At 40.8% G+C, this 22,537-nt stretch overlaps 1 protein-coding gene across 3 annotated transcripts in view; it reads right to left on the bottom strand.

The window, feature by feature from the left end:
• LMO7 (LIM domain 7) overlaps positions 1-22,537 on the bottom strand; it is a 97,111-nt gene that overhangs the window by 60,625 nt on the left and 13,949 nt on the right. For 2 of the 3 annotated variants that reach the window (XM_066545079.1, XM_066545080.1), the window contains one exon: positions 13,649-13,755. The gene's annotated coding sequence lies outside the window, so the exon portion shown is untranslated. Of the gene's footprint in view, positions 1-13,648; positions 13,756-13,853; positions 13,930-22,537 lie in introns of those variants that run through there. The other variant, XM_066545081.1, reaches the window with a different exon arrangement.

The following is a 22,537-nucleotide window of genomic DNA, read 5'->3' as shown; positions in this document are numbered from 1 at the left end:
ACACGTCCATCAAAAAGATTCCTGCCCTGGGAGATGAAAGCAGGTTTCTCCTCTCTCTCCCCGTGTGACTCCCAGGCAGTAATAAGTCATTTTTAAATGATGGGAACCACACAAACACATTCTTGGGCAACAGGTGACAAGAAGAAAATTTGAGTGTTCACTGCTTCTCCATCTCTCCTGAACCCTAACAGAATCATAGCATTGTTTAGGTTACAAAAGACCTTTAAAATCATTGAGTCTGACCATTAACCCAGCACTTTTAAGTTCACCACTAAACCATGTTCCCAAGTGCCACATCTACAAGACTCATAAGTACCTCCAAGGATGGTGACTCTACCACTGCCTTGGACAGCCTGCTCCAATGCCTCACAAGTGTTTTAATTGAAGAAAAATTTACTAAACCCCAATTCTAACCCACACAACTGGGTGTATGTCACAATTTGAGGTAGTTTCTTTCTGGCCTGTCACTTGTTACTTTGGAGAAGAGGCTGACCACCACCTGGCAGTTGTGGAGAACAGTAAAGTCCCCCCTGAGCCTCCTTTTCTCCAGGCTAAACAACCCCAGCTCCCTCAGCTGCTGCTCATCAGACCTGTGCTCCAGACCCCTTACCAGCTTCATTGCCCTTCTCTGGGCACACTCCAGCACCTCAATGTCTGTCCTGTAGTGAGGGGCCCAAAACTGAACACAGGATTTGAGATGTGGCCTCACCAGTGCTGAGTGCAGGGCACAATCACTGCCTGGTCCTGCTGGCCACACTCCTGCTGATACAGGCCAGGATGCCATTGGCCTTCTTGGCCAACTGAGCACACTGCTGGCTCGTGTTCAACTGGCTGTCAACCAGCACCCCCAGGTTCTTTTCTGCTGGGCAGCTTTCCAGCCACTCTTCCCCAAGCATTTGAATGTTGAGACCCAAGAGCAGGACCTGGCACTTCACCTTGCTGAACCTCATCCAACTGGCCTCAGCCCATCCATCCAGCTTGTCCATATCTCTCTGTAGAGTATTCCTACCCTCCACAGATCAATGTTCCTGCCCAGATTGGTGTCATCTGCAAGCTGACTGAGGGCGCAACTTTCCCCATCCCCCTTGTCTGCCCTTTCACTCCAGTGTCCCATTGTGTAAACACACTTTCTGAGAAAACCAAGTTTCAGTCCTTCATTCCAGCTTTTCTCCTGATAAAACTCACACTGTTTATTAAAGGAAGGAATTTTAGCAAGCAAATTCAGCCCACACCTGACATGGCACAGGCACGGAGCACCTGCCTTAGTCCTCCTGTGCTGGCAGCCCTGTGCACACTGAGAGCAGCTGCTGGGCCACCCATTGTTCACATGGCACCCAAGCAAGCAAAACTCAAGCACTCAGACTCGTCCTACTCAGTGCCACCATTCCCTGGACTTGTAGATTTAAATCTTATCCTAGCAATGCAACAAACAACACTGAGCAAAAAATGGAAGTAATTTACAAATGCAGTCACATCATTTAGGTCACGATCATGATGCCAGACTGAGTGCAATACCTGGATAACTAGGGATTTCTGTATAGGTTATTTATCAAACCAGCTTGTTGAATACATTCACAAATTATTCAAGCAGTATTAGAGAAAACAGAATTGAACTAAGGACTTTGCTTGCAGCTCCACAAGGAACATGCTTCAGAAAGACAAAATGTTGTTTATAAAAAGAAAAATATCCTTTTGCAAGAGATTCTGTTCCTCTTGAGAGAATAAAAATATCACTATGAAATGGCAAATGCTACTAAACCACCAGCACTGACTTCTGTATGATTTCCCAACAGCAGCCAACATTCAATACCAGAGGCAAGCTCAGATTTCAAAGAATAAAATGTTCTGCACACAGAGAGAGGGTTTTGCAGGACAAATGGAGTATCATTACCAATGCATCTTATTCTGTGCTTATTCAGCCTGTGTGGGTGTGCCTTCTACATAACCATATGATGTGTGATTTTACAGTTACACTTCCCATGCCAAAATCAGTAACAAAAACTCTTAAATTAACTGATCTTCTGCGAGCAAAAGTAGCTTTTAAGCAACTATGCTGAATATAGCATAGGCAAATACATGTACCAGCTTATTTCAACAGACTTTCAGCCATTCTTATTCATTATTCTTCTGAAGCTTTTCATGAAGCTTCCAATGGCTTAATGAAGAACTGTCATATGTTAAATTGATAATAATTAATGATAACATTTTTTTATCTGTGATTGCACAACCTGGTCACATACAGAATACTGGTCTGGATTAAGAGACCTACCATGATTTTATTCATCTTTTTAGATAGCTTTACATACAATGTTCTACATTTGCTAAAGCTTAACAATGATTGCTTGATTGATTTATCAAATCAAATTAATTGCTTCCATATGATTTGTGTTTGATTTTTTTCCTTAGTTTTGCTTCTTGGAGTTTTCCATACAGCTACAGAAGTTAAAAGCAGCTTTCACTGTATGCAACCTTTCCAAAACCACACACAGCAACATCCACATGGGGCCAGATCAAAAAAGTGTATCAAGCTCAAGATCTCATCCTCCCATGTAATCCCAAGTGGCTGCCTAAGGAAGAGCAAAAATAGACAGGAGAGATGTTTCTCCCTTATGGACTCTCTAAGCTAGATGTGGTTTCCACATACTAAGTAACTCTTAAAAGATTTCCCTTACTTAAACTTGTCCACTATCCCTTGAATGCATGCAAGTAAACTTTGATTATCCACATCATCTGTTGGCAAGGAAGCCTACTTCCCCTTCAGTGATTATTCATATAACATTGCATGCAGTGACCAGTTGAATCACTTGTCCACACCATCTGCTAGGGTTTTGGTTTTGGGTTTTTTTTGTTTATTTGTTTGTTATAAAGCTTGCAACTTTGTCCGGCTCTCCCCTTCATTTGTCACCTCTCATTCAGGACTCTCAGCATGCTTAACTAAGCCTGCAGGGGAAGCTATCCCTACTTTTAGTCAGAGAGATGCCATGAGGGTGAAGATATTCCAGTTCCTTAGATCTGCTTTTGGGGGAATTTGGGCTAGTGAGAAAGTGAGAAAAGGGAAAATGATCCAAGCCCAAAGCCTCATCATATGGTATTACAACACCAGCAAATGTCAGATTAACCACAGCAGCACAGTACAGTTGGTTTTCCTACTCCTAGTACTTGTTTCTAGAATAAGGTTGGGTCCTTTTCTTTTTTTTTTTTTTTTGTGTGGTTGGTTGTACTTTTGTTTGGGGTTTTTTTGACTGGCACTGAACACTGCCTTCACAAAACCTCTGACCCCTTTATCTCAGGCCTGAGCAGTATTAGGTATTCCAGAACTCATCATTTCATACACAAAACCAAAATTGTTCTAAATTTTCTTGTTCTCATTAAAGTAACCCAAATTTCCTTCTATTTTATGTATAAAAAGAGCACAGTTTCTGAAAAAAATAACCTGAAAATTACTACTATAAGCTGTTCACGAGAGTAGTTAACACTGGTATACTTGGACACATTAGGATTCAGTTGTGGAATTGTACAGTAATTCTCTAACTGCACAGATCGGTGTTGAAAATACATGACAGCTTCAAGTCAAACCACACATAAATAAACTGCCTTCTGTTAGCTCAGGCATTTTTAGCTAGTGCTTTACCAAGTACATCCCTCACCCCTGAAAATTATCATAGTTGAGGACATCTTACAACATCAGGTCACAGAGTTAAAAAGAATACATTACTGCATCATAAATCTGACAAGCGTATTTCAGTGGTTATTCACAGGGAACAAGTGGCTGTCTGTAATTTAATAGCCTTTGCAAGAGCAGAAGTATTTTGAACTTGGACTCCCTTTCCCCGCCCCAGTTAAATATTTTATCATATAACGCACTGGAATCCACGTCAGTTGATGCATATCTGTACATACTGGGTTCAAAGGTGTGTGCGTGTTTACATTTGCAGGGCATTTTTTCTGGAAGGGAAAGGAAAGAGGAAATATCATCAGCATTAGTCAACCTTCTTACTCTAGTCCCAGAAACCAGCTGCAGCAGCTTCCAGAATTTTGCTTTCTGAGTCAGGTTCTGAGACCACACTCCCTCCCTGGGCAGACAGAATGGTAGGGAGGGGATACATATGCCAGAGGGCAGGGCTGTTGGGAGGACTGGCTCTGCAGGAACCTCATATGACATCCAATAAGCACAAACTCCAAGTCCTGCCCCATGGATGGACCTAATTCCTGTAACTGCAGAGTGGGGTGGAGAGCTGGGCCCGGTGGTCCTGCTGGGCTGAACCTCGGCCAGCAGCCAGTCCTGGCAACACTGGCCAACAGCACCCAGGGCTGAATGAGATGGTGCTTGGGTGTGCAAAATTGAACATGTCAGAAGGCTGACAGAGCCCATCATTCCCCCTGTCCTCAGCACTTACTATGCCACATCTGTAATGCTGCTGTCTCCGATTTGGTGTCTCACAGTACAGGAAAGACATGGACAAATTGGAGCAAATGAGTGGAGATCACCAGGATGTGCATGGCTAGAGATCCTGAGCTTGATCATCCAGCTTGTTCAGTCTGGAGAACAGTTCCCCTGTTGGGTTTTCTTTTGTTTCTGTTGTTGGGGTTTTTTTTTCTTTTGTTTCTTAAGGACAACAGATCTCTATCATTTAAAAGAAACATGCCTTTGTGTGTTTAAGCTTGGCTGCTATCTAGGGCTCTTTATTTCCAACCCTCCGCCCCTTCTTATCATCTAACTATGTGGTGAGACATTATTTTGTTTAATTGGTTTCAGTGACGGCATGAAAACAACCCTGTAAGCCTCTGGAAATGCAGTTTGTAAGAATATTTGAAATTGTTATTTCATTGCCAATTGCATTCTGTAACATTCACAGCAAGAAAAACCCAAAACATTAATGTCACTTCAAAGGATACAATAAATGCTCCAATTAAGTAGTAATAATAATTAGAACTGAAATGTCTGAAAGGAATAAAAATGGCCAGAAGTAGGGTTTTGCATGAAGTATGATCAAAAACTGTCAATACACTGTTCAGCTTTACTTTCTCTATTTATAGAGCATGGTGAACTGGCAAACTCCTGTATCCATGGAAAACTTCAATAAGTCAGCTTCCCCCACTATTTAAATAAAGCAGCTCTTCCTGTTGAGTTGTCTGCAGAAAAACTAACTGAACTTCAGCAATTTAGCAGTATAATACAATTTAGAATAATACAATAGTGAACTTGCATGCATGGTTCTGTGTAATTCATGTTAGAAAAAGAATAAACTTATGTTAGTTAAGTCATTCAATTTCCAACATCAGACACAAACACTTTTTTTGTATTGAGGAAAAAAGAGCCACCACCAAAAAGTACAAGCTTTCTCTTTACCTCCTTTTGTAAGGTACTCACTGCTGCTCACCAAAAATGCTGTTTTTCCTCTCATGCATTGTTTTATAAACTGCATTTAATCCTGGGAAGCTAGGGGATTAAAATGAATACAGGTATTTAAGATTTAGATGGATTCCCATGGGAATCCTAAAATGCTAGAGACACTTTTATTAATACAAACAAACATTGAAAAAACATAAAGGCCTTCAGTAATAATGGGTTTGTAGCCCCTCCCACCCCAAAGTTATCCCAGAGATACTTTTGAAATGTAATAGGATCAAATATGATTACTTGGAACAAACGAGTGCAATTCTGTAGAAAGCTACTGCAATCTTCTTCAGGGAATCATTCACTTCTGTAGAAGGACTACCTGAATTCCAATATAAGCCTGTGGATCTGTGTCACTAGAGATACTTGAATTGCTTTTGATACAACTAACACACGATACCTGTATTGTTACTCTGAATTGTTCAAACTCCTCCTGTACACATGTAGGTACAGGTACAGAACTCCAGAGTTCTTCATTCTTAGAGCAGAATCATCTTCACAAAACCCCAAATGCTATCAAAAGTATAATCTGATAAAGGAAGTGTAAATTATTAACTTTTAAATTACTCAACAGCAAAAGTGATCTATCTCCAATATTATTCATAATGACCAGAAAATAAAGCAGACAGATTAAATGGCACCACACCTAACACTTCATAGACTTTAAACCTATGAACTGAAGGTAAATTTCTAGCAGGTATGGTCCAAAGTCTGGAACATATTTTATTGCCTACAACGTTTTTACTGGAATGATTTACAGTTCGTGCAGATTAGTGACATGAGCACAAATATTTTTCACTTCAGCGCATCAGTTTCACAAGACTGAAAAAAACCAATTTTTTCTTTATCTCTATATAATTGTCCCAAATACTAAGTAAAGCATGTGAAATTACTGATCTTGCACTTAGCTATATCATTAAAAAAATAAATACAGCAATTTCAATATTTAGAATATAGCTATACCCAGGAAGCAAATACATTTCTTTGACAATGCCCATAGCAAAAAGAGTATTTACACATTTACAAAGTTGTAGAAACATTTCTAGAGTCAGTCTGAAGTGCTGCACATTTCCATTTCAAGGGAACTATCACCAGGAAACTTAGTTACCACAATAAAGGCCTATTACAACCATATGTGTAAAAAAGTTATTTCCCTGAATATAAATATGGGGGAAGCCACATCCATTGTCCTAATTAAATTTTGGTTAAATGGTTTGCATTTCAGTTTTCAAGACCCACAAAAAGCTGTCTCTTATTTGTTTCACCTCAGTTTGAATTCAAAGATAGTTTCTAAAATGCTGAAGCTTTTGGGATGATTGGCTCTTCAGTCACATAGGTACAAGCAAGAGAATTTAAGGAGACACAAGTTTTGGTCCAATCATTTTCATACTTCGTGCACTGAAGCATTTGGCTTTCATCCATCTCACCACTTTCTATTCTACGCAAAATAAAAAGGCAGGAAAGGGTGGTTCTATGTTGTGTGAGTGTTTTGAGGTGGCTGGGTTTTTTAAATTAATATTATGAGGCCAAATTAGAAAATAAGTTTTTCAACTCATTAAAATGCATGTTTCTTAGAAAAATCAGGACAGCAAGTTCAGGTTCAGCTCTATTATACTCTCTTATTGCAAGCACTCAATTCTTGAGCAAAAAAAAGTTCAAAGTAATATAGTAACTAAGCAAATAGATATGAAAGAAGACCACAAATTCAGTATTATCAACAGAAAACACTAGCTCTGAACTATCTGTCCACAAATCGATCTGCATTCTCTCTCCTTTCATTGCTATTTTTGAGGTTGGTTTGCAGTCTTGTTTGATTGGTTTTTCAAGTATCCATTTTCAGGGTATTTGACTCTGTCTCCTTTGAGCAAAATACGACAGCTCTTCCTGAAGGGCAAAATAAGATACAAGTCCCAAAAGAGTGTCTCATCATCACACCTCAGGCTTTCAGGTATACCTCAGCTTCACCTGATTTCCCAAACAGTTTAAAGATCTGAATGATTCTGGTAAAGCAAACCTAAAAAATTTCTCAAAACACTGAAATGTGGTATTGCTTTACAATTAAAGCTCTCAAAAATTTTCCAAAGAGCCTTGACAACAGTTTCCCACTCAAAAGATCATATTTTCAGGAATTTCTACATAGACTGCTTTCTTCAATGGTCTGCCCAACAGTGCTAACGTACATCCCATAAAATAGAAATTTCACTTTGCCTTTGTTTACCCTGAAAAGAAAAGCACCCTGAGCAGGAAACAGAAGTGGAATCAGGAAATGCAGTATATTCCCCAGGACCAGACAGGAAGAACATTCAAGTCATAAGAAACATCAACTACTATTAAAGAAGAATATTTTTTAATTCAATATCTACTATATCAGGAAATAGTGTACAGCTACCATAAAACCAGTAATTTGCAGTGGCAGTACTGAAATTTAAATTACAGGCTAAAGAAGATAGGTACTAGAGGGCACTGTGTTTAGCTTAACTCACTGCTAGATGGCTTCCCTTCTGACAGCCCCTAAAAGGAGGGGGGTTCTTAATAAGAGACAAGAGTTGTAGTGATTCTGTACATATGCTTAAAATACTTAAGGTTGGTATAATAGCTCACTCTTATATAATCAGAAGAGCACCCCATTAAAATATATCCTGCTCCAAAAGGAATAACAGGTGCAGAATATGTCCTTACAGCCATACCACACAGCAACCATTTAATTTTCTCAGGTTTTATTTAGAAAGCATCTATTCTCTGAACCACTTTTTTGGGTGGCATTTTAAATTCAGAAAGTGTTATCTCTGAACTGAAATAGAGAGCCTGTCTCAAAAGCTCAGCTGAAATGGAGGAACACAAGGATGAACATTCATGTAACAGTTGTCACTTCTCTCCAGTTGGCTTTAGTTATAGAGAGCTTTATGTTACAGAAAGAATGGCATTTTAATTTTTCCAGGATTGCTTTTTGTTTAGGAATTCATCAAAAAAGATTATACTAAAGAAACATTGAATGGATTAAGTTAAAAACTACCCAACATTTTGAAATGCCAGGGCCAAAGTCATAGCTCTGTTATTTGATCTCATGTATGTACTTTGTCCCACTTCAGCAAAACTTCTCCAACAGGGTTTTCTGTTTGCTTTACATAATTAACATATTACAAGATTGATAATGAATATGTGGGAAAAGTGCAGGCCAGAAAAAAGATGAAGGCCTTATCCAAATACCAGGTTGTGCAAGGTGATGAGATACTTTGATCTATCTTGGGAAAAAATCACAGAATGGTTTGGATTGCAAGAGACCTTAAAGATCATCTAGTTCCAACCCTTCTGCTATGGGCAGGGACACTTTCCACAGCAGACCAGATTGCTGAAAGGCCCATCCAATCTGGCCTCAAACACTTCCAGGGATGGGGCATCCACAGCTCCATCTATTCCAGTGTCACACCACCCTCATAGTAAAGAATTTCTTCCCAATATCTAAAACCAAACCCACCCTATTCCAGTTTAAACTATTACCACTTATGTGTCTTTGTGACAAGTCCCTCTCCATCTTTCTGTTAGGCCCCTTTTAGATGCTGGAAGGTCTCCTTGGAGCCTTCCCTTCTTCAGGCTGGACAACCCCAGCTCTCTCAGCCTGCCTTCATATGAGATGTGCTCCCTGCTCATCTTCCTGGCCCTCCTCCAGAGTCACCCAGCAGGTCCACATACTTCCTGTGGTGGGTGCCTGAGAGCTGGACACAGTGCTCCAGGTGGGGCCTCAGTTTTTAGTTTCATTCAAGACATACTCTAAATGTAACAATGTAGTAACAATATTAGTGGCAGCACAGTATTTTAATTTGCCCTATTATTGATAAATGAAATTAGTATGGTAAAACTTCAACATCAGAAGTCAGGGCTGTGGTAGCTTTAGAAAAGTTTGCTATTTAGGATTTTGCAGTAAATTTTCTTTTGTTTTCTTAGTTTAATATTTTACTCTCTTAACCCACCTTTTTTTAATATTAGAATTTAATGATATTTTTCAACTGGAGATCTCGTTTTACAGAATTATACATTGTTTCATGTAGAAGAATTAATTTTCTTCAAAGACAAATTTGAATTTACACTCTCACTCTGAGCATTCAGGCTGCCTCCTTTAAAACTGATAATTGAGATAAACTCCACTGAATTGATGCTTGGTATCTGCCTATGTGAACTCTCCCTTATAACTCCACGGTATGATTTTATTAAGAACCCTTCCACAGCTGGGAACAACTGGGTGTGTCACTCCTAAAGAGCTGGGTGAGGAAGTGCTTAACATTTTTAAATAGTAACCAGGCTGACAACTGAGAGTCACTAAGCTTGTATTACATTCTTACTTTGACAGAACCAAAAGAGAATCAAATGAAGAATTAAGACAATCTTGTCTTAGTATAAATAAATTTTAAAATCCTTCACTAACTGCTGTGTTGTAAAACAACATCACCAATTAGAAATAATAAAACACTACACTGAGAAACAAAAATCAAATATACCAAAAGAACTGAAGAGGGACACATATGCATTTACACAAATAACTAGCCACTGAACAAGATGATATGCACATGACTGCCAGATAGGGTATGTGAGGAGTAAGTCCATCTGGATGATCCTTCTTGGAACACATGACATATTGCTCTACTATACCACTTAGCAATAACTTCTGCAGATTTACAGAAAGACTGAACTATAAATCTCAGACATTAATCCACACTCCCATTTTCACTGGCAGAAAAGAAATCATCCATGCCAGGACCATTTTTCCACACCACCCAACTACTAATCTTGCTGATCTGGCAAAGCATGAAGTTTGCAAGGGTTGGAGTAGCAACCAGTAATTTTAGCCAGTCTTTTTCACACAAACTTCTAAACAATAAAATTTTAAGGAGCTTTTTCTTTACAAAAAGGATAATCACATAATCACTTGGAACTGAAAGTCTGGGTATGTAAGAGGATTCTTGCTCCTCTTGTCCCAGATTACTTCTAGTAATCACAGAGGAGGGTTCCACATCATGCCTGTGCATCATCTCAGTTGCGAGAGAAAACAAAACACAAGTGAAAGTTGTAGCCTCCTCATCAGATAGAAAGATTATTTTCTCAGAACAGATTCTGTTCATGAGGACCTGAGGGTCTTGACCTTACCTCAGGTGACACAAGAACACTGTACCACACAACAGAGTTAGGTAACTCTGAACGGCTTTGTGGCAGTGTTCATCAGACAGAGAGCTGTCAGCAAAGGTATGGCAAAAGGCAGCAAGCACACTCAGAAATAAAGTACAAGGAGAAAATAATTCTTCCCGTTGGGAAGGGAGCCTGAGATGGCAACAGCCTGAGGGCATATGACTTCCCACAAGGTAAAAAGGAGATACCACAGGTAACTGCCAGGCAGCAGAGACAGGAGAAGCACGTGGAGCACAACTGCACAGAGCTCATCCATTTCAAAAGGAAGGTGTTCCTCCTGAGGACCTGCCCAGCTCCTGAGGTGACAGATCAATTGAACAAGTGTAACAGGGACAGAGATGCAACCTCCCAGACAATGCAGAAGACTGGTTTTGCTCTTACATAAGATGCCAACTCTTGTGTCCTCCTTAGCAGCAGAAGCAGACCCACCCTTTTAATGGTACCCTCCTCTGACCAGTTTTCAACATCCAAGGCAAATCAAGCACCTTGTCATACCTGACAGTACATGCATGTCCTACCAGCATGTTGTTCTCTGCCTGTTAAGCTGACTTTTCTAGGCAACAGTTTATTTAATCTATTTTGGGTAGATAAAAAAACCTGTGCTAACAGTGGTGCAACAGCAGAACACAGCAGTCCTCTTGTGGTGTCAAAACACATGCTGCTTCAGGCACACATTAATGTTATCCCACACAGCATATCACCACTGCTTTAAGATGTGGGCAATTAGCCTCAGGTGATAGCAGCAAAATGAATTTGCTTTGCAATGTTAGAAACCCAAAAGTTAACTGCAATCTTTTGAATAAGTCAGCAGATGAAAAGTTTTACTTCTTGGTGACAAGAAATTATTTACTTCTAATTATGAAACTAGAGTTAACAGAGAATAAGACAAAAGCAAGACATGAAATAGTACCCCTTTTCTGAGGCCTGGCATCCTACAGGTTTTGAAGACATTTGTAATTCATCTTGAATGTATGAAACTACTTATTTCTATTAAATAATAAAAGGACACATCAGATAAAATTCCCAATCAGACAGCATTTCTCTCCTGACACAAATATAAATCTCTCTGAAAATCCTCTGAAGAATAGCTTGCCCTCTGGGTAGTAAAATTATTTCTGTAATTAACTTTTCAATGGAGAGAGTTATCTTCATGTAACTTATTTCCTTTATTTCTTGGAATAAAACTTTCCTCCCATCCCTTTCCAACCTCCTAAATACATCAAAAGTGCTAGTATATTTCGGACACCACTTTACAGCACGCTCAGATACAGAAGTTTTGAATTACTCTGGAAGCATTTAATACACACTGTGGGACTGTCACATGATATATAATGTGTGGAGAAGCAAACTCATACTGAAACAAATTACAAGAACATGGTTGTATGGCTGGCAGCTCTTTTGACTCTAACCCAGACCCCCCACACTGCTGTCCATAAGAAGTACTCAATAGTTAAATCTGCTTTTTTGAAAAACACTAATTAAAGCATTGCTGAGAAGGTATGATGTAAAACCACTGTTGTCTCGTGACAACTTCAAATCCCAGCCTTACTCTCTGCTCACGGAACCGGGAAGGGAACTGGCGGTGCTGCAAGGACCCAAAAAAGCCTGGCTTACAGACCCACTGGATGGCTTTCACGGCTGACCTCTCCCGGGCGCCGCGGTTTCACGTCGGGACGAGTTGGACAACATACCTTGCACAACAGTTCGCTATCTTGACCTCCCCACGCGTCCAGCCTGTCGCTACTGACGCTGCTGAACGCCAGCTCCCGACCGCCTCCAACCCTTCCCAGCCATTCCCTTGGAGCAAACCTCCACCAAAACAACTTTTGCTAGGGCTTTGTGAGTAATTTAAGCCCGGCAGAGGTTACCAACCCTCCGGCTTTTGGCGTGATGTAGGGACCGGCAGGGAGAATGCCAATGTCCTGGAAGTGTGCCAAGTCCCTAAACAGCAGATTAGTGAGAAATTACGTTTCGGGTATGAGTCAAAGACTGAAAACACATTGCCATCTCATGTATCAGACCTCAAAACAGCATGAACTTTCGTTCTGAAACCAGGCAGAGAGAATGTCAACAGGCTACCACTCGACCCACCTACGAGAGATTTCTTTCTAATTAAAGCAGCTACATATCATTTCACAGTATTTTTTTCCTTGTATTTGCAGAAGGATTACTGCCTGTTCCTCTTTGATAAAACTGGTAATTTAAGACAGGAATCAATCCTTCACATTTAACTTGACAGGTTTCCAGCAAAACCCACTAAAGATTTCATTTTTTTTGGAGACAATAAATTCACCCTTTTGTCCCAATATAATATAAACAGTTAACACTGTAACAAATCAATGTGCCCTAGGATGATTTTTGCCTCGACTCATTTATCTTAAAACACCTGTCTTAACAGTAAAGTTTCACCTTAGTCTCTCAGAAACTGGTAATAAAATTCTTATTAGGAGACAGAGCAGTCTTGAAATATGAAAATCCATGAAATACATTTTAGAACCAAGCCACTGCTATTTCACAGGAAAACTCCCATCTCCATAAACATGCAATTCAGTACTTGATTTCTACTCATACCTCTCTTGACAGGGGATGTGACACTCAGAGACAAACATCTGATTAATACTTGGAGTGGCAAACCAGCAGTCCTTCAGGAACACTATACCTAAGCCTCAAAACCATTTGGATAAGTATCAGAAGTACCACCTCAGCCTTTCAGATTTATATCAGTAATCACAAATCATAAAGAAAAGTGATGCTTTTGATATCATTTAACAATTTTGCTCCAAGTCTAAAATAAGCTGAACAGTTTCCATCTCAGATTAAATGCTGTAAATATTCATTAACAATTAGTTTGCTTGTAAGGTTATTATTATAATAATACTTCATCTTTTAAATTACATTTCTGCAAGTCCTATCCTCTAGCTTTAACAAGGTTTAAACCCTCACCACAGTATTCAGAACTGCTCATACCAGATTAAAAGAAGAATTTTCCATAGGCAAACATTAAAAAAAAAATAGACCGTGAAAGCGCTTAGAGGGAGAAGGGAAAGGAGAAAACAAAACCACAAAACTCACTTGACTGTAACTCGATTGGACAAATCCTGAAGGTCTCCTGGGTGAAATAGCTGAGCTTCTTTCAGTCCAATGTTTTCGCACGCTTTCAGGAAAACATTTATATTATCCTGCAAAGAGAAGTAGAAAGCAGTTGCTCAGTTAAGAGCACTAAGCAGGTTTTGCAAGATGATTAGTACTAGCCTTTAAATGTCAAAGTCCAGCTCACATAAATGAAACTGGAAAAGCAATCTTCTGGATCATAAACGCTGCTCGTTTCTCGTGCACACAGCAGGCTGGGCTGCGATGGCAGGGACTGAGGGGTATGTTAAAGATTACCTGGCATAAGGCAGCGGTGAGCCAGTAGGCAGCAATCTCCACTTTGATGTCAGCTCTGCTCAGCAAACAAACGCCCTCTTCCTAGCTTTGCACGACAAGCCTCACCTCAATGCCTTTAAAAATAACTCCAGCTACTGACATTCACCACCCAGAAACTCTTGGCAGGGGAGGAAGAAGAGGAGGGACTCTTCGTTTCTATGCTCACAGACTGATGAGGGAATACTGCACCTGGAGTCTGGGTTTGGTTGCTGAGCAAAGCTCCGGAGAGACAGAAACCAAACTGTATTCAGAGCTGCTGTTGCTGCCTCACTTGGGGGGGGGTTTCTTCCCGAGTCCCTCCCCTTCCACTTCCCACACCCCCTCCTCAACTTCACACCGATCTGTTACAAAATAGAGGAGCAGCACCCACTCTCTGCACCTGCTGCAGGATGGACTGACCCATGAGAGAAATGTTAAAAAAAGAATAAATCTAATGGTATATACAGAGATTATACAACTTGTGATCTCTTTCCACTTCATGAACAGTGGGCAATAGGCAAGAAATTCCTTCTCGTTAAGGCGGAATGCTATCAACAACAAAAGAATGTGCCCTCTTGCGCACTTGCTTCCTTCAGCTGCAAGCCAAAGGAAAAGGTACATAAAGTTACTTAATTCATAAGCTACACACAGCCCTGTCATTAAGAGTTTGTAAGTCAAGGTGCTGATATCGGAATTTCACAGTATAGACAAGCTCTGCTTTAGCAATTTAATATGCTTTAAAATTATTTTTTGACGCATAATCACTGGATGTAACAGTTATTCCTTCATTTAAAAATCATTAAAAAACAATCTACAAAGAAAATGACAGCTGCTTCTAATAAAGAAAGTAAAACAAACCCAAGAATCCCCACAACCTTCTGTTTTGAAGGTCCCGGGATTCTAGTATTTCTTATCAGTCTGTAAACATGGCTTAATTCAAGGAAAATATTTGAGCAAGGTATTCCCCAAGCAGACTGCGGGCTCTGCGTTGCCACATCTGAAAGATCCCAGGTGTCTCATACCGTGAAGGTTGTGCCCCGAGGCCTGATGTGCTGTGCCATGGTGGGGGCTGCTCTGCTGCAGGGGGGTGCAACATGATGGCAAACATGGGGGACACCATGTGGTGGCAGATGAGAGGAGGAAGCTGGGAAGGATGGAGCGCAGGCAGCCTCACCCATGCCCAGGTTCCTGCAGCGCCCAGGGGGCTGCCTGCGCATTTGCCCAGGGAAGAGCTTCATGCTGTGAGATGCAGCCTCAGAACGGGGATTTGCTTTTACTTTCATGCAATGCCCCTTTCTTCTTTCCATGCAATATAGGGAAAATGGTCTAGATGTGCCAACTTTATTCAATTAATATCTGAGTGTCACCTTAGTACTAAACCAGCAAGGACCTGAAAAGGCATTGTTTCCCTCTGCACGGAAGAAGCCACAGGCCACAGTCCCATTGCAAGAAGAGGAACTACTTGCTAAACAACCATCAGGTCAGTGTTCAGGGGACTAGGGAGTCTATGAAACTGGCAAGTAAGGCACAAGAAGAAAGCAGCAGAGCAGAAAGAATGAGTAACTCCAAGGTAATGAACTGACACCAACACCAGTGAAGGCAATATGCTTTGATTGGTCTGCCCAGTAACCACAGCAACTCAGAGCAAACTCCCAAACCAACGAGTTACATCAACCACAGGGCTGAAAATGAGCACATTGTGCAGGTAAACAAGGAAGAAGAGTCAGATTTAGAAAAACAGATGTCATCTACACCCTGACAGCAACAAAAACAAAGCAGAGGAGTTGCTCACCAGTGGCTGCTTGGCTGCACAACCACCAAACTTCTGGCACATGACACAATTAATTTTGAAGGTGTTTCAGCAATTAAACCTATCAAGCATCAATCTCCTGAGAAATAGCACTTACAGCCCCTGAGAACATCCCTGCTGACAGCAGTCAAGACCATCAGGAATGGGGTCAGAAGCAGGAAGAGATAACATGGAAGGCAGAACACCATTAGTTACAGTGCTCACGTGAAGGATAAAACAGGGTTCCAAATCTTCCGTCCCTCAGCCCCCAAGCCAGAAGTTTGATCATGCCTGCCATCTCACAGGTTACTGCCCCAACACCAGCTGTTCTGCAGCCAGCCAGGGCCTGGAAATGACCCTCACAGCACCAAGAGATGACACACCCAATAGACTTTTTATCAAGTTTGGATATTTACACAAAAAGGTATCGTTTAAACAAATCAGCACTTCTAAATACTGTCTTTGCCAGGTTATTCTTGACCATCCCTAATCATCATAGTTAATCAGCAAAGCCACAGGTCTTAAAATAGCTAGCAGCCATTTTAAACTCTACCAGAATAATGAATAGGAAGATGAATTTTAAATAGCACTACAGAAATAAGTAGGAAAAAAAAAAGACAAGTTATCAACCTTGCAATTAAATTTATCATTAGAAATGTGAATGGGAACATTTTTCAGAGATTAATGCACTCAAATATAGAAACCATTACACCATTCCTTTTACCAATGTAACTGTACTTTAACAAGACTAATGGTCATTGCCACTGCAGTTTCAAAGGACATACTGTAATCCAAATCTCATTGCACTTCACAAAAATAGTTCTATTTAAACAACCAGACCTCAAAATCCTGGAAAAGCACAGCACACCAAACCTATCTCCAGGTGACAAAAATCACTGACAAGACGTGCTCAAGAGAAAAAGGTTCATACTTGCATCCACTACCCTCTTCTTCCACCGTGGTCTCAATCTCTGTAAACACGAGGAGGCCATTTAAATTTAATAAAGAATCAAATTAGCAGAGAAAAAGAATTATGATGCTAAGGGAAGAAAAGGGACTTAAGACAAACTGGAGAATTTGATACCAATAAAGTGGATCATGAGAGGCAACACTGGTGCAACCTATCAACACAAGAGAAGCAAAACCAGAAGGGGAGAGAGGGGCTGCCCATTTCAAAAGCAAGGATTCATCAGTGGACAGATCAAATACATTTTTGCAGAAAACATAAGGTTCTGACCATTATTAGAGAAAGCTCTTCAACTAACAGGGATGAAATCATCAGTTAATTTTTGTTCATGTTATTAAGAGAACTCAATCACTGCATTTCCCTGAGCATCTGAAGTTGGAATAAGCATCACAGAATTACAGGTTTTAAATCACAACAAAAATAAAGCCTGAAGTCTAAACCACAAAATTCAAGTGTAATTAATTTCTGGTATGCTATTTCTACTTCTAAGTGTCTTAGTGAGAAGGGGTGTGGAGGTTTGACTGAGACTGTGGGACTGGTTTTTCCCCCCCAATGGTGGGCATGATGGAACAGCAGAGCATTTCAAATGTTCCTAGCATGGCTTGAGTTTTCCACATGCTGTACAGACTCAGATTAAATGCACAAGATAGAACACTGACTAGATAGAGCTATTATCCTTCAATATTCCATTTTTCCCTCAAACTTCAAAGTGAACTACACCCAAAAATGCTGCAAAGTCATAATATGGGAGAGACAGAGCCGCCAGTGGGAAACAGGTCATCCACAAGCAGGCTTTTAAATACTGTTGTTCAGGGAAAAGGCAAACAATACTGTATACTTGCAGCTCTGTACCTGACTTTCTAGTCCCCATGGGGCACCAGTGGCCACAAACCCTTCCCTCTCCTGTTGTTAAAGCATTTCCCTCCAACCAATGCTTTGAAGGAGCCAAGATGCCATCTCTACACTGAAAATGAGATTGTGGTCCACATCTTCCCTCCAGCATCTGAGCAGAGCAGAACTGCCTCTCACTCCTGCAACTCCATGGACTTGAGGAGAGGAAGGAGCTGAGTCTTTCCTCACTGGTCCTCAGTGCTGCTCCTAGGCCAGGAGCAGGGAGGCTGTGCCAGAGCAGGTGAATGTGAGGGAAAGAGCGGGCCCATTGCTGCAGGGCTCCTCATTGCTATCACTAGCTTCCAAACCACAAAGAAGAAAGAAGCTGGTAACTCTATGGGGAAACACCAGAATTTGGACACCTTCCTTTAAAAATAACAATTTTAAAGAGCAACTTAAAAAAAATAAAATTGAGGCATTGAACCACGGGACAGTGGTTCTGTGTTGCACCTGTGATCAGCTCCTAATGTATGTCACCTTGGCAAGAATTTGAAAAGAGAGTGCTGGTGAGGTGTTGGTAGTGGGGAAGTACAGAGGTTCCTCAACACCTAATAAACCAAAGAAAAAGAGTACTTCTAAACCAGAAAAAAAAAAAAATCAGCATGAGCAACAGGAAAGAAAGAGAAAAGACAAAAGATGAAAAAAAGATCAAGAAGAGGTTGACCTTAAGTAGGAAAAAAACCCCAAAGTCACCTACCTGAGAAGGGGCATAGAGTGTGGAATGTGTAAAACAGAAAAAAAATTTTAAACATCTAAAGTAAAAGCTAATTAAAAGAAGTCTCCCCATAAGAGGATGTAAATACTATCTTATTTTGACTACTCACATGCAACACAACATCACTAAATTCAGCTTGTGTAATAGAGCTGCAATTTTATTTTTAAAAAATGCCACATTATCATGATTATCTGCATGGTACAGGAATATTAATTTAAACAAGTGTCTAAATACATTTGCTTTCTTTAGGGTGCAGTCATGCTGTGTGGTAAGCCTGATCTCTCTAGTTAACTGTTTCTCTGAATCCCTATGTATGCACCAAAACACAGTGAAATCTCGTAGGCATACAAGTTATGGCACATCTTTCAAATCACTTGGCAACAGGGAGAAAAACAATTTAATTAACATGATGTTTTTTGTTTTTCCTGGATGTATCAGCCAATAAATGACAGTACTCCAGGTTGTCCCCTATTCAGATATAAATACTCACTCTTTCAGTCAAACCCCTTATTTCTACTGCTGTTCAAGCTCTAGTTTGAAGGGGAGAGTTGGGTAGGAGAAGGGTGCATTTTTGGTGGGTTTTGTGGAGGATTTTAAGCAGTTATTTTCAGTGTATGAAGGAGATGGTACCCTATGCTTGCAAGGCCATGAAGCATATTTGCACTAAGTGTTACATCATCATCCAGACCATGATTTGGCACCAGAAGTTGTTTTCAGTTTCCAGGCTTTAAAAAAAAAAAAAAAAGACAAAAAAAAGACAAAAACCACCAATTACCTATAGTGCCTAGCAACAAAAGCTCTTGACATTTTAAGAGTGACTGATGCATTTTTTTGGCTACAGAATTCTGAAAGTCATTTGAGTAGACCACATTTAAGAGGCATTTTTCCTTAGTACTGCATTTATCAAGACATTTAGTCATCTTGAAGGAGACACAGCTTTCAACTCTGCATTCATGACAAACCCTCTTTATTAGCACCCTCATTCCCTTAAGTAAGGACAATTTCCCTCACAAAAACCTGCTATTTTTTCGAAGCAGAAAATATTTTTCATAGGCACAGCATTATACAGTCCACTCAAGTTGGCTCAAATCAGTTTAAGGCAGAATTTAGAGCTGCATTTGGCAGCAGCATCACCACACAGCTACACATTGTTTATATTCAGAGGTGGGGTAAAGGAAAGAGCCTGCAGCAGGAGCTCGTTGAACGAGTTGGGTGACTTGCTCTTCCTCGGAGGTACGTTTCGGTTGTTAGCTCCGGCTGCGGGCACAGGCCAGGGCAGAAAGGTGAGAGCACAGGAGGGAACAGGGCTGAACACAAACCCCGTGGTCTGACCACAGGCCTGGGAGCCAGGAACTCCCCATTACCACCTTGGCCTTGAATGTCAGGGTGTTCAGTACCCATTACCCACCCATCCCATCTGCAGTGCGTGAACCCAGCTCCTACAGCTCTGTGTTTCTCTGAAGGCCAACAGTTTTAACCTTGAACCAAATGCAGAAGGAGGAGTGGATAGGATACCTAAACTGCTCTTTTCCTCCCTTTTTGGGCCCAAAACTAAAAATAGCAATAAAAACAATCATCCTGCAGACAGAGAGTGACCTCAGGGCTCCTGTTCAGTAACTTATCCCACCTATAACAGAGTGCACAGAGCACTGTGTTGGCCAAAGATCAGAAACTGTGTTAATTGCTTTGCCACTCCCCTCTGCCCGCCTTTCATTGCTTTTGCACATTGGGTAAAAAAATAAATTACTGTGATCCTTGACACAGGGATTCCCTGCTCCAGCTCTGTGCATGATTACAGATACTAAATCTTTAATGATTCACTGCCAGCTTTCCTCTCAGAAAGCAGGTGCTCCTGCTGTGAGAATGCAGGAATGAAACTTTGTGCACAAACTTTGCAGTTACCTTGGTACTGCCACTATCAATAACTGTAGGAAGAGGAGGAACAGTCCCCTTTGCCATTGTAACCATTATGAAAACCACATTTTGAAGCACCTTTAGGGAAAGAATCATTCTGGTTTCCAACAAAAAGGTCCATCTGTCTCCCAAACCCCAATTCCATCTGCAGTGACTGCAGCTGGTTACGGATCTCTCTAATACCAAGGTATGTATTAGAAGAATCTTCCCCAAAACTTGTTATTCAGGTCCTGACACTACCCACCACCATGGGAAATGGCCAGCAGAAGGCACCTCTGCTCAGCCCATCCCATTTCCTGCCACCTCTTGCAGCACTGAGCTCCACAGTTTCTTCAAACAGGAGCAACTGGATTAAAGAAAACACACAGGAGAAATTAATGTGGGTTGATGGGTTTTTTAAACAGGACTTCAGAGTTGACAACCTTTAAGGTGCTTAACATAAGAAAGGACCAACTGTCTTCAATGACTCAAAATGCCTCCCAGGCCCATATCTCTAACCGTGCTACAGCATAACCTTCACTATGACATTACAGACATTTATCACAGCAACAATGTGTACCAAATGAGCCTTTTATTGATAAGAGAGTGAATATCAGGTTATAAAGTGCAGGTGTGTTTCTGGGATGTCACTGCTACCAAATAAGGCAACCTGGAATGGAGAAGGGCTAAAGTACAGCATGTTGGCAGACAAGCCTTGTTAATAGAGCTAATCCACTCAGAGGCATTCATACTGAAATGAAAGTATAGGTTTGGAAAGCCAGTATGGAAGAACTAGCCTGGGCTATTTCCTTGTTAAGACAAGCCTTAACTTTCCCACCAGTTAGTTGCATTCCAACAAAAATCAAGGGAAAAAAATAAAAATTCAAGCAATATGCTTTACACCCTGAACAGTTTATACAAAACAGACTCTGCAAGCAAAGTGTGCTAAATACTCCAATGCCAAGTCACCACACTACACAGAACTGGAATGACAGTAATCCACTTAAAGGTGAAACTCCCTTGAAGCCTAATGAGTAATAAAAGAAGTAAAGACCTCTTGTTCTTGAAACACAAAGTTTTGGCAGAGCTTGCTTTCCTCCTCCACTCCCCCCCCCCCCTTTTTTTATTTGTATACATAAGGTTTTTTGTTTTGCTCACACAAGTTAACAACTTGATATAGGTGAAATTCAGCTTCTTCATATACAGCACATGAAACAGAGCCTCAGATCCTTAATTCATGTAGGCCCTGATTTTTGGACAGTTATTTAGTGCTTCATTCTTTGTAAGAGAGCATTTGGAAGTTTGCTTCCTTCAAGAGCCAGGCATCTTTTATTTCTTAACAGGAGTAGCATCCTAGTACCACATCTAATCCTTCCTGCCTTACATGGGCTTATCCCATGCTGTTGAGAAGCTTTCCCAGCACCCTGGACTGATGAGCTGGTTTGGAGATGACCTGCCTTGGAGTCCACCTGAACCCCTGCATCAGTGCCAGGCTTCCTCTTGCCCCTACCCATCCCTCCTGGCATGCAGACAGCAAGCTGGTCAGTGCAGCTGAAACAGCTCTCAGCACTGCATTTGGCAGCACTTGTTGCTGGTGTTGCTGTCAATAGCTCTTTCACACACCTCACTGGAGGAGGGTGATTCAGCACAGACACATGGGCGCGGAGGTGTTTGGGCAGGCGTTCGGAGATGTGGAATGAGGATTTTGTACTGAACAGAAGGGTGAATAGCAGAGCTGCACAGCCCCACCATGGATACCAGAGAGAAAGTTATCACTGCTGCATTAACATCTGCTTTCTTTGAAAACTGCCATGAATTTTAAACACCTGGCACTGATAAATATCTGACAAGCCAGAGGTGGTGGGGGGGAAAGGTACTCCAGTGTCCACCTTATGAAGATTTAACACTATAAATAAACACTGAGTGCTGAAAAGAATCTCAAATCTGCACTTCCTTCACAAAGGAAGGAGAAATCAGATTACAAATGTCACAAGTATGAATTAAGGTGTGTACTTCTTCTACATGGTTGACATTTTTTTTCCAGTTGGGAAGGAATGTTTCTTGACAAGCAGACAGTCATCAGTTAATTCAGAAATAAAACCAGCATACAAACGACAGAGTATACCACAGACTACAGCTGATTGAATTAATAAGTGGAAATTTCTTGCAGTTCTTTTGGCAACCATATTTATCTATTTTTTTAAGTGATGGCAAGCTGATGCAAAAAGGGTAATACTTTTTCAAAGCTTTGATTTAGAGCAGGAAAAAGGGTAACAATTTTCCGTATTAGAAAGTTCTTGC

This window comes from Molothrus aeneus, chromosome 2 (genome assembly GCF_037042795.1).
Source record: "Molothrus aeneus isolate 106 chromosome 2, BPBGC_Maene_1.0, whole genome shotgun sequence".
NCBI lineage: Eukaryota > Metazoa > Chordata > Aves > Passeriformes > Icteridae > Molothrus > Molothrus aeneus.
The sequence above is the reverse complement of the archived record's forward strand: the minus strand, read 5'-3'. Positions and strand labels throughout refer to the sequence as shown.